Raw genomic sequence first — 10535 nt, 5'->3', positions numbered from 1 at the left:
TTTGAGAGTTTGACTTAAAAATGTCTTTTCTTTCATTATGCTAGTTTTGTCTCTCCAACTAAATCATATGCAATTTGAAGTAGGGAAATATATATGTAATATGTCTATTTATATATGTAGGTGTGTAATATAGACATGTAACATACAAATATGTGTGTATATAATGTATACAGGTAATAAACATATATATGTATGTAATTTCCAACAAGGTACTGCATATAACAGACTGTCAACATACTATAGTTGTGGTTGTTCTTTGACTTTTCTATTACTGGGGTCCTAATGAAATTTAAAAAGTAATTCCTCTAGCACAACACATGGGAAGAAAGAACCTCCCCAACATGAGTGACATTTTTCTTTTCACTCTCCATCAAAAAGGAAACAGAATTTTAAAGCAGTTCAGTGATCCATTTTCTGTTTTACTGATAACTTTTTCTACCAATTTTATTTTACATATAAAATAGAAATAACCTTTCCTAATAGATAACACAAGCTTTTGCACAAAATATAAAAATTCAGAGGAAATGAAAGTCTCTTGTTAATTCCTACTCTTCAGAGCAATAACTACCATTAGTAGTTTGATGTGTAATTTTAGATTGTATTTAATTGTATCTAAAGCTTCCCCCACCCAACATTTCATCACGAAAATTTAAAAACGTACAGAAAAGTTGAAAGTATTGCACAGTAAACATCCAGATACCTGCTACTTAGATTCTGCAATAGAATTGTAATGTATTATATCTTAAGCTTTTTGTGTGTAAAAAACATTGTGCATCTTATTTCTTAATCATTAACTGGCTTTTATTTTACAGATATGAAAACTATGTAGTGAAAAGGAATCCTCCCATAAGAAGAAAAGTGTCATTTGTATTTTTTCCTGGTTCTCTGAGGACGTCAGCCTTGGAGCGACACATAATGAAAGCTTGACAGAAAGGGAAATGCATATCCTGTCTACTTAATGAAACCCCCAACCCAAACCAAAGAAACAGAAAATTTTATATGCGCTCTTAAATAAAATAGGTGTTAGTGGATTGCTTTACCAAGTGCTTGTGTTTCCATAAATGTTGCCAACATCTACTGCTGTCTTCTAGGGGCAGCCCTATAAGGATCATTTGTAAGAGCTGCAATACCTCTAATTCTATCGGGGCCAGAGAACAGCTACAATGTCCTACAATTGCTTATTTATGCATTTGCTGTCTTGGGCTGTCTACAAGCTCCATAACAAATCTTTAAACAAACTTGAGGACAAACCTCCTAGAATGGAGACTTAATAACTTTTAATTTAGCCAATGGTAGATAGTTAAAGTGGGCAGAGAAATGACAGATTTTTTAAAAGTCTTTGTGTTTTTAGCACAATGTAGTGTGTTAAACCTACAGCAGTCATTTCCTTTGTTTTCTTATCTACAAAATGTGACTAATACAATTCCTCTCACAATCGTATTTTCAGATCAAAATGAGATAACATTTAAAACCTGTAATTTCGTGACTGCCATATAATAAATAATCAACACCTATTAGTATTGGCTTCCTAGGGCTGTTCTCGTTTCTCAGAAAGTGACAATTTTGGCATAATTATACTGTATTACTAAAAAACTACTAACCATATGGGTGATACATACATATATAAATGTATACTAAAATTATTTCATCAAAATATATAGGTATTCCTTCCAGTTGAACTATAAATATTACAAGAGCTCTAAACTATGTTTACAAGTAGAGTATCTATTAGGATTCAGTGTCAAACATTTCTGTCGCACTTGAGGAGGAGAGAGAGGGAGACTTACATATAAACATATTATCCCTTCATTCAGCACGGAAAATGATTCAAATTCTATCTGCTAAGGCATTATGTGTGGCAGGTTCATAAATAGGGTAAGATGCCACAGACGTGAGAATTTACCACATATCAAGGGAGCTGCATTCACCTTTCAGAGTTAGCAGAACCTAGTAAATTTAGAACAAGATCTTTGGAAGAAATTCCATATATTATATCCCATATAATTTATGTTAACATAGAATATATTAATTATATATATAAATTTTATGTATCATATATATGATATATATGATATATATATATATACACATAAATAATAGGCTTACTTACAACTATGAGTTTTAGTCCTAATTGACATTTTGGTCCAATATCTTATCAGTGAATCATACCACTTTTTCCCTTTTACCAATCACTCTCAATGACTGTCTTAAATTAATAGCAATAAAATATAAAATATTTAAGAGGCAACTTTAAATGCTTTTTTTTTTTTTTTTGGTTTTAATCCCTTAATTTTTGCTAAGTTTGAAATTTGCTTATTCTTTCTGACTTAATCGGTTTAGGGGTGGACATGGCCCCCTGGAGTTTAAGAAAATTACAAGGGCTCTCCCAGCAATGCTTATGAACCCATTGAGACTACGCTTAACTTTTAGTGATGAGGATTTAAATAAGTTTGGAAGGAGATTTAGGTACATAACTGAGAGAAAGCTCTAATACTGAACTTTCAGACATTCACTTAGTAAAATTATAACAGACATTATTAACTGACATTTAATGTGAATAGCTCTGGGCGGATCCAGACTCAACCTATTTTTGTCCGTCAACACTTTGCTGACAGATTTAATGGACACCTTTGTAAATTATTTTAACTGGTATTAACAATACCAGATCCTTAAGCCCCCTCAAACCTTATCCCACAGATTGACTCCTACTGGATTAACTGCATTCAGCAGACAAGAGCTGCCAAAGCATTAGCATTTCTTTACATTTCAGTTTTGGCTTTATGCTAAGATGTCAATGTTTACTTTAAAACTAAATCCAGTCTCCAAAAAATATTTATGCTTTATGTGCCAATAACATTGTCTCACACTATGGCACAGGTAATTATAACTGATGGAAATCGGCAGTGATAAACGTGCTTTATAATCATCTCAGAGACGCTAGCAGTATACGGAACACATGCTTTTTCAATCCATTATTAAAAACATCTGATACATCTGTGAGAACTGGAGTTTCTCTTTTTCTCCTCTCCAGTGTTCTGAATACTGGGAACAGTTACAACTACAACATTTTAAGAGGCTTGTTTTTTTTTTTCCTTCACACACACACACACACAAAACCATGAAAGAAGCTTTTACAGGAAGTAACAAATACTCCTAAATGACATTTCATTAAAAATGTGTTCCCTTGGAAAGCGGACAGAACTAAAAGCCATGCTTTTACTTGGCAGAGAAAGTAGTACAGCAGGCAATGTGTGAAGCTAAGGAGCATCAAAATCTACTTTGCCATGGATGTGAGCAGCATTCTGACCTAGAAAATAAAAAGGCAAAGGAATTTTACATGTGCTTTGATAGCTTTTAAAGTAAAATTTCAGTAGAATTCTCATTTCAGGAAAAGAACAAACAGAAAACGCAGACAATTGTATAAGTTATGTTAGTACAAAGCCACCAGATATATTCTTGGTGTTTTTTTTTTTTTTTTTAATTTTACACTTTGACCATAGAAGCTAAGGTTTTGTTTTTATGTTTTAAAGAAAAAATAATTCGGTGATGCACCTACACTACATATGACAATTCTCAACTCTAGAAAGATCAATGTTATTATGTCAGTCTTTTCCTTGTATTTTCTTCTTCTCCTTTTTCCATATTGGATTTTGTTAACACTCCGAAATGTTAACTGTTTCTGTGATTAATTGGGAAATTAGAAGAAGAACTTTAAAGTTGTAAGCACAGTGGCCAAAATAATCAATACTTTAGGCCATTCTTGCTTAAGACATCTGCTTTTGGCTATTCTTACCCGAAGGACAAATGATTAATCGGAGTCGTTTCCTTGTCTTCTAGATAGAAGCGTGAGCAAGTCATCCTTTCCCTGGCCCCCTCCTAAATCCTAAAAAGGAAGATTAAAATTGTCATTGAAAAATCTTCTGTCTGTGACAAGCTTTAACGTACTTAGTAAACGAGTTTGCAAAGCAGAGTTAAAACTCTACTGGGAATGGCATTGCCAAGTTGTTTTTCAAGGTTACTTTCTCTTCATTAAAAACTTTGTAAAATAATAATGAAGAAGAAACGGCTTCCCATTAAGGAAAGAATAAGATTACTCGTCGGCTTTACTGTTCCCCTACTCGAACTTTCTCTTGGTTTGAAGGTAATGCCAGCTCATGTTCTGTAAGAATTCTTTGCCTCACATTCACAGTAAACAGAAAAGAGCCATAATTACGCCACATTTGATCCATATCAAAGCAACTGATCCATGTATCGATTTACATAAAGTAAAGCACATAAAACATTTTTGCTTTTCACCCTTACTTCACCACTTTCTAAGGAAAGTTTCCTTTTTGCATACTTCATTTGAATACAAAACCGTCCCGTTGAAATTTGTGATGTTAAACAAACCATACCAGTCATTCAACTTTTTAATTAAGGATTCAGTGTTCCATCCCTTTTCAGACATTAAAATTCAGGTGCAGTCATTAATCTTTCTAAACGAATTCACCTGTGGCTAATACTGATGTATTTTCTATGAGGCTTGTCATGGGCTGCATGCTGCATGCATAACCACTCTACAGTTAATTACACAAGGGATTATCGTTAGTGTCATAAAGATAAAGCCTTGCTAGCAGCATTATAGAGAAGGTCTTTTTCTTTCTCCCTCCTCCCCCCTTTTTGGAGCAATGCCCTATTTCATTTTGTTAACATCCACAGAAGTATTTAAGAATAATACGTTGTGTTTACCTCCGTGGCAAACTGAAGACGTAAGTCAGGAAATCAGAAGGTAGGCATGAAGTGTTACCTGTTTTAGAAAGTTTTACTATCACAAACTATTTTGCAAGATTTCGCCCGAACCCAAAAGAACTGAAAATGAAATGTACCTGTCAGTTTCTGGCTCCTTGATTATGAAGTAGATTTTTGTTTCCCCTGAATTTGTGGATTGAATGATAGTTTATATGCCTGCATGTATTAAAATCAAAAGGAAAAGATTTGTTGGCTTTACTAAAAGTCCCCTTGAGATATGTAATGAATAAAAGTCACTGAAAAGTTTTTTATTTAAGTAGTTTTTATAGGCTAGGTTAACAACAATTTAAAAAAATAATACAAAACAGAAACAAAAGATAAACAAAAACCAGTACAGCAAATTAAATGTACGTGGCTTCAACAACATAGACCATGCATATATAACAAGTCTATAAAAAAAAATAACAAGTCTATACACTTATACTTTGGTAGAAATAAAACCAGGATGATTCTTTTTTTTTTTTTTTGTAGGCACATAGCAAAATTTAAGTATATATTACAGTTGTAATTAGTAATTTGCTTTGAACTTGTTATCCATATAGTATAGTTGTACATCCCCAGAAAATAGAGAAAAATATGTAGATATAAAATATGAGTGGGATTAAATGAAAATACAGGAAATGTATCAGCTTCAGTTTAAGACAATTTAAAATTAGCCTAATCAAAAAAAAAAATTAGCTTAATCAACAAGAAATCACAGTTAAGGAGCTTGAAATGCAAACCAACACATTAAAATAGGGGGGAAATAAGAAAAAGAAACTTCAAAAATACTAAGTTGTAATCAAATGAATAAAAAATGAATTTTTTTCCAACTCATTTAATGCATATTAAGCAGATTTTACTTTTAACAAAATATGAAAAAATAATCTTTATGGTATCTTTTTATTACACCTTTGTATTTAGATATAAGAACTGATTATTCCTGTCAGAAATGTAGGCATTTCCAAAAGATAGGTAATTGTCTGAATATTTTTTTCTAGTTTCACCGATGGCCAGCAGCAAGTAGGTGTAGCCACATTGTTTCTCCAGTTTTGGACAATGAAATGAAACCTTTATTTTTTAACCACCTGGGAGATGATCAATTTGACATTTATTTTTCACCAAATAAATAGATCCTTTCATATTGAGTAGACACAGACCAATTGCTAAAATTAAAAGGATTACCTGAGAAGTTTGAAGTGCATTAATTGCCACAAAGTTTCTAATTTCTCCAAATTAAAAATGTAAAGTGAAACATGTGACCATCTTTGTTGTTCCAGGCGATACCTTCCCACCTGAAAACTATGATTATACTTTGCTCTTTTGGGTTGTTTTTGTTTTAGTTCTAAAGACATGTTTCTATAAAAAAAAAAAAAAAGTAACTCATTAGATTTATGTGTCTCATTTGATTTAAACTGATTATAACAGTAATGGAGTAATGCTGTTGGTAGACACTGAACCTGTCAGTAGACAATCTTTTTCTAACACTACTCCCTTTGTCTTCAATGATCCAAATTGGCACCAAATTTGTCATAGGCCAGATATGTCTCATCCAAGAGTTTGGTCACTAAGGTGCTTCAGTGCAGCTCTCTCTCTGCCATGCGGACATAATTGTGAACAAACAGGCCCCAGGATGTGATTGTGGTTCCTTGTTCTTTTGATTAGGTGCATGGTGATAACTTAACTGGATCCTTTTCTATGCATTCCTTATGTTTCCTAATGTTTTACATTCGTGTATCCTGAAGAATATCTGGTGTTTTCAGTTTTAGTGCATAAAATGCTAACAAAATTAATAGTACAAGCACCTATGAACCTTGTTAAGAAGGAACTAAATTATTCTTGCCCGCTCAACTTTTTAAAAAGCTTTCAAACTTAAAAATGATAGAAAATGCTTTTAAAAAGATTTCCACCCAAGTTATAGAAGTATGTTCCTAAAGCTCTGATATGACTTTTAAATTCACTCCTAGCCTGGTAGGTTTATGCCATTGGAATACCTCATACCAGTTGATTTTATCAAGTTTCTCAGAAATGTTTTTCTTAAAGCAATCCTTGTAAAAGAGAAGGTTTTACTTTTTATCCTCAAACTTTAGTATAAAAGTTATTAATCTCTTGATGAACCTTAAATTTGAACTAATCCGTTTACCTGGAAAATAGAGTGTATGAAGGTAAATGTATTTGGATAGAGAAATTTTCAAATTTGTGGTATTTACTGTTTTCTTCTCCCTCCTAGATATAACATTGATTGTAACCATACTTTTATTAAAACACTAGTTTTCTTTTTGCTTTAATTTAAATGATTTAAAGGCATATAAACTTTAGAATACCTTGCCTTATTTTGAAACTTGTTTTGGATTTTTAATACTTCTTACCCCACCCTGCCTGTTTAAAACTGTATTCTTGTGATCCTTTATATGCACCTTCTTCCCCTCTCTCAAAACTGTTAAGAGTGTAACAATATACTGACACATAAGCAATTTGGAATATAAAGCTGACAAATCTTTCATTTTTAATGTATTTTTAAAATTTTTAATGTATTTATATAAGATTTATTGTAGCTCAAACTGTAAATAATATTCAGGGATGCATATGTAGGCTTCTAAAATTCTTGAGTATAGTAGAGTTAATAATTGGATTAATCAGGCTTAAATATGTATTTAATCTCTTTGTGATATGATATTTGGAGTTTAAAAGGTTGTGTTATGTGTTAAATGCGATTAGTAAGTTTTATGTGTAGTAAATATATCTTGGCAATTTGTAAAACTACATTTGTGTTCTCTGTCAGTTGGACAGATAATTCGGGAAAATACCTAGATCTATGGACAGTTAACATATTTTCTTGATAAACATCTAGGTCAGTAAATGTCATACTGATCTGTAATCCTACAAACCATCATAAAGCTTTGATTAATTTCTCATGATAAGAGAGCCAACTTGACTCTCTTGTGATTTGTTTGGCAATGTTGAAGATACCTATGTATGTCTGTATGAAATATCTATATTATGGCAAAGTTAACATTTTAAAAATTATTAGGTTGCAATATTTGTTCAGTTTTGATTTGCTGCTATTGCCTACAGGTTAATCATAAAGGCTGGATATGTGTATATATATTATATATGTATATATAGCATATATATGTATATATATGGCATAGATGTGTAGAGATGTGTTGTAGAATTTTGGAACAAAGAAAAAATATAATGAGGCAAAGTCAGTGTAAATAATATGTAAGGATATTCCTATAAATTCTGTTTTCAAAATTTTTAGAAAGTAAAATTGATTCAAGATATTTTCCTTTTTTAGTGGAAATATCTCTTACTGCTCAAGTGTTTTTGATCGAATGAGTAATAGGTAACTTAACAGTCTGCTAGAAGATAAAATTTGTATATGTACAGTTTTCCACTTAAACTGCCCCTTAATACCTTAACTAAAGAAGTGGAAAAGCCTAAGCCTCTCACTTAAAAAAAAAAGAAAAAAAAAACCTTCCTTGGGCTACAATCAATAATTAAAATACCAAGTATAAATTTCAGGAAGTTGTTCCAAAGCAATATCTTAAAATGATTTTCAGGCTGTGACCTCTCTTTTCTTCCTCCCTCCCTCCCTCCCTCCCTCCCTCCCTCCCTCCCTTCCTTTTTTATTCCAGATCCTAGCTAAATCTCTACTTTTTTTTTCTTTTTTTTAATAATAAATTTATTTTTTATTGGTGTTCAATTTGCCAACATACAGAATAACACCCAGTGCTCATCCCGTCAAGTGCCCCCCTCAGTGCCCATCACCCATTCACCCCCACCCCTCCTCCTCTTCCACCACCCCTAGTTCGTTTCCCAGAGTTAGGAGTCTTTATGTTCTGTCTCCCTTTCTGATATTTCCTACCCATTTCTTCTCCCTTCCCTTCTATTTAAATCTCTACTTTGAATTGGCTGCCAATTATCAAATTCAAAGACATTTAATATGAAATCAAACTCACACTGTGAAAACAATGTCCTGAAAGACAGAGAGGAGGTTCAGCATTGTGAGCTGAGATCCCCATTGACCTCACAGCATTTGCCTTTAATCATCAGGTTTCTTTCCAGCTTTGGCATATTACGCATATTCCTCATCTTCCAATTCAGGATCTTGAATTTCCTCGTTTACCAATCTCTCTCCTCCAACTGAAAACATACTTCCTGGCCTAACCTTTGTACCGATAAGAAGAAAAAGAACGTTCCATCTACCTTTCACACTGGTTACACATAGTAGACATATGCTACACCCCTAATGGTCCCATCCCATGACTTCGGTTTTATTGCAGACAGCTTGCAAACCTACTGACAGGATACAGTATAAACACACCAGGCTTTATGGAGTTACTCGATGCACTCGCAAGGTTAATGTAGCATCTGTGATGCAAATCTGTGACCATTCTAATAGCTCTATGGGTAGACCGATGCCATTTCTCAGACCCGCTCTTGAGTTCCATTAAGCAGTTTCCCAGTCACCATTAACTTCAAGTATCATTTACGCAGTAAATATATGAATCTATGGAAAGGAATACCAGAAGTGCAACCCATTTACACACCACAGGACACTGGTGAGTCACAGAAGCGCCAACCGCATTTAGCATAGCCCGACTGACAGCACATTGCGCAGCGTCACTTTGCATTTCTGGACACATGTTCCATTTCTGCTCATGAGTAAGCTGGTCACTGGGCTGATACATTTGCTATGAAAGGCTTCATTTTTCTCATTTAGGAGTTCAGCAACATGTCTTGCAGAGGATATTTGCAAGATGTCATATTCTCACAAGCATGGGATAGACTGGAGCTGGGAGCAAATTTCACCCAGGACAAGCTTGCTTTCTTTTTTTCTTCTTTTTCTTTTTCTTTCTTTCTTTCTTCTTCTTCTTTTTTTTAATCTGAGAGCACTGGGGCCGAGAGCCCAGCAGGATTCATCCAGCCCACAAAAGCTCTTCCATCCTGCACACGGTGTGTGCTTAGCCGAACCCCCCCACCCCCCACATCTTGCTTTCTTACCAAATGCCATTTTCTAGCTGCTCACTTCATATTTGTCGCTTGTATACAACGTGTAACGTCCAAAGAAAGCATGATCAGCTTGGGCATCACTAATCTCATTACTGTAATAGCTCTGAAAACATGCAACAAAAAGTCACTGGTAAGCCCCTGCACATACACATGCCATGCTCAGCATGCCCCTCATTGAAACGTGCAATTCGCCGGCTGCTCAGAAAGGCCGCAGTCAGCAGTGCCAATTTGACTCCTCACTCCCTGCTGCAAATGAAGAATAACTCCTCAGCCTGAAATGAAAGGAGTGCTGACAGGCCTCTCTACCTTAAAGGGCTGTCAAGTACAAGGGTGCAAGTGTAAAACCCACTAACCTTTCCAATCTGATTGAATATTTTTCTCTTTCTGGAGAAGGGAGCAAGGGACCTCTGTCCGTCCATTTGAAGTTCTCTTATTGTCATTTATTCTCCCTTTCGTGAGATTATGACTCCTTAGGCTTCAATTTGAGGTCTACCGAGACCCAGATTACATCATTACTGTTATGTGGTATGTTACACACTAATCATAACCATTACCACTTACAAGTCTGCAGCTTCATTCAATTAGCTGCCTGACATGGATTCTCCAGTTAATTCGTGGTGAAGGTCAGCAGTGGTCAGAGTGGCAGGTGCATTCTGCTACCTTTTTGAATGCCAATTATCAGTCTTGGATAATTAGAGTGACTCGTAGACAAGTTAATCAGAGAGATCAAAACCCAAGATTAGAGGCTT

The 10535-nt window shown here is 34.3% G+C and overlaps 1 long non-coding RNA gene across 4 annotated transcripts in view; it reads left to right on the top strand.

The window, feature by feature from the left end:
• The window catches only part of LOC144318017 (uncharacterized), a 56655-nt gene extending 55332 nt beyond the window's left edge, over positions 1–1323 (top strand). For 2 of the 4 annotated variants that reach the window (XR_013383882.1, XR_013383881.1), the window contains one exon: positions 813–1323. This is a non-coding gene — a long non-coding RNA (uncharacterized LOC144318017). The remainder of the gene's footprint in view (positions 1–812) is intronic. The other 2 variants (XR_013383879.1, XR_013383880.1) reach the window with 2 other exon arrangements.
• Positions 1324–10535: the final 9212 nt, after the last annotated feature.

The sequence above is a fragment of the Canis aureus genome, chromosome 8 (genome assembly GCF_053574225.1).
Source record: "Canis aureus isolate CA01 chromosome 8, VMU_Caureus_v.1.0, whole genome shotgun sequence".
NCBI classification, from domain to species: Eukaryota; Metazoa; Chordata; class Mammalia; order Carnivora; family Canidae; genus Canis; species Canis aureus.
Note: the sequence above shows the minus strand (reverse complement) of the source record. Positions and strands in the feature narration are given on the sequence as shown.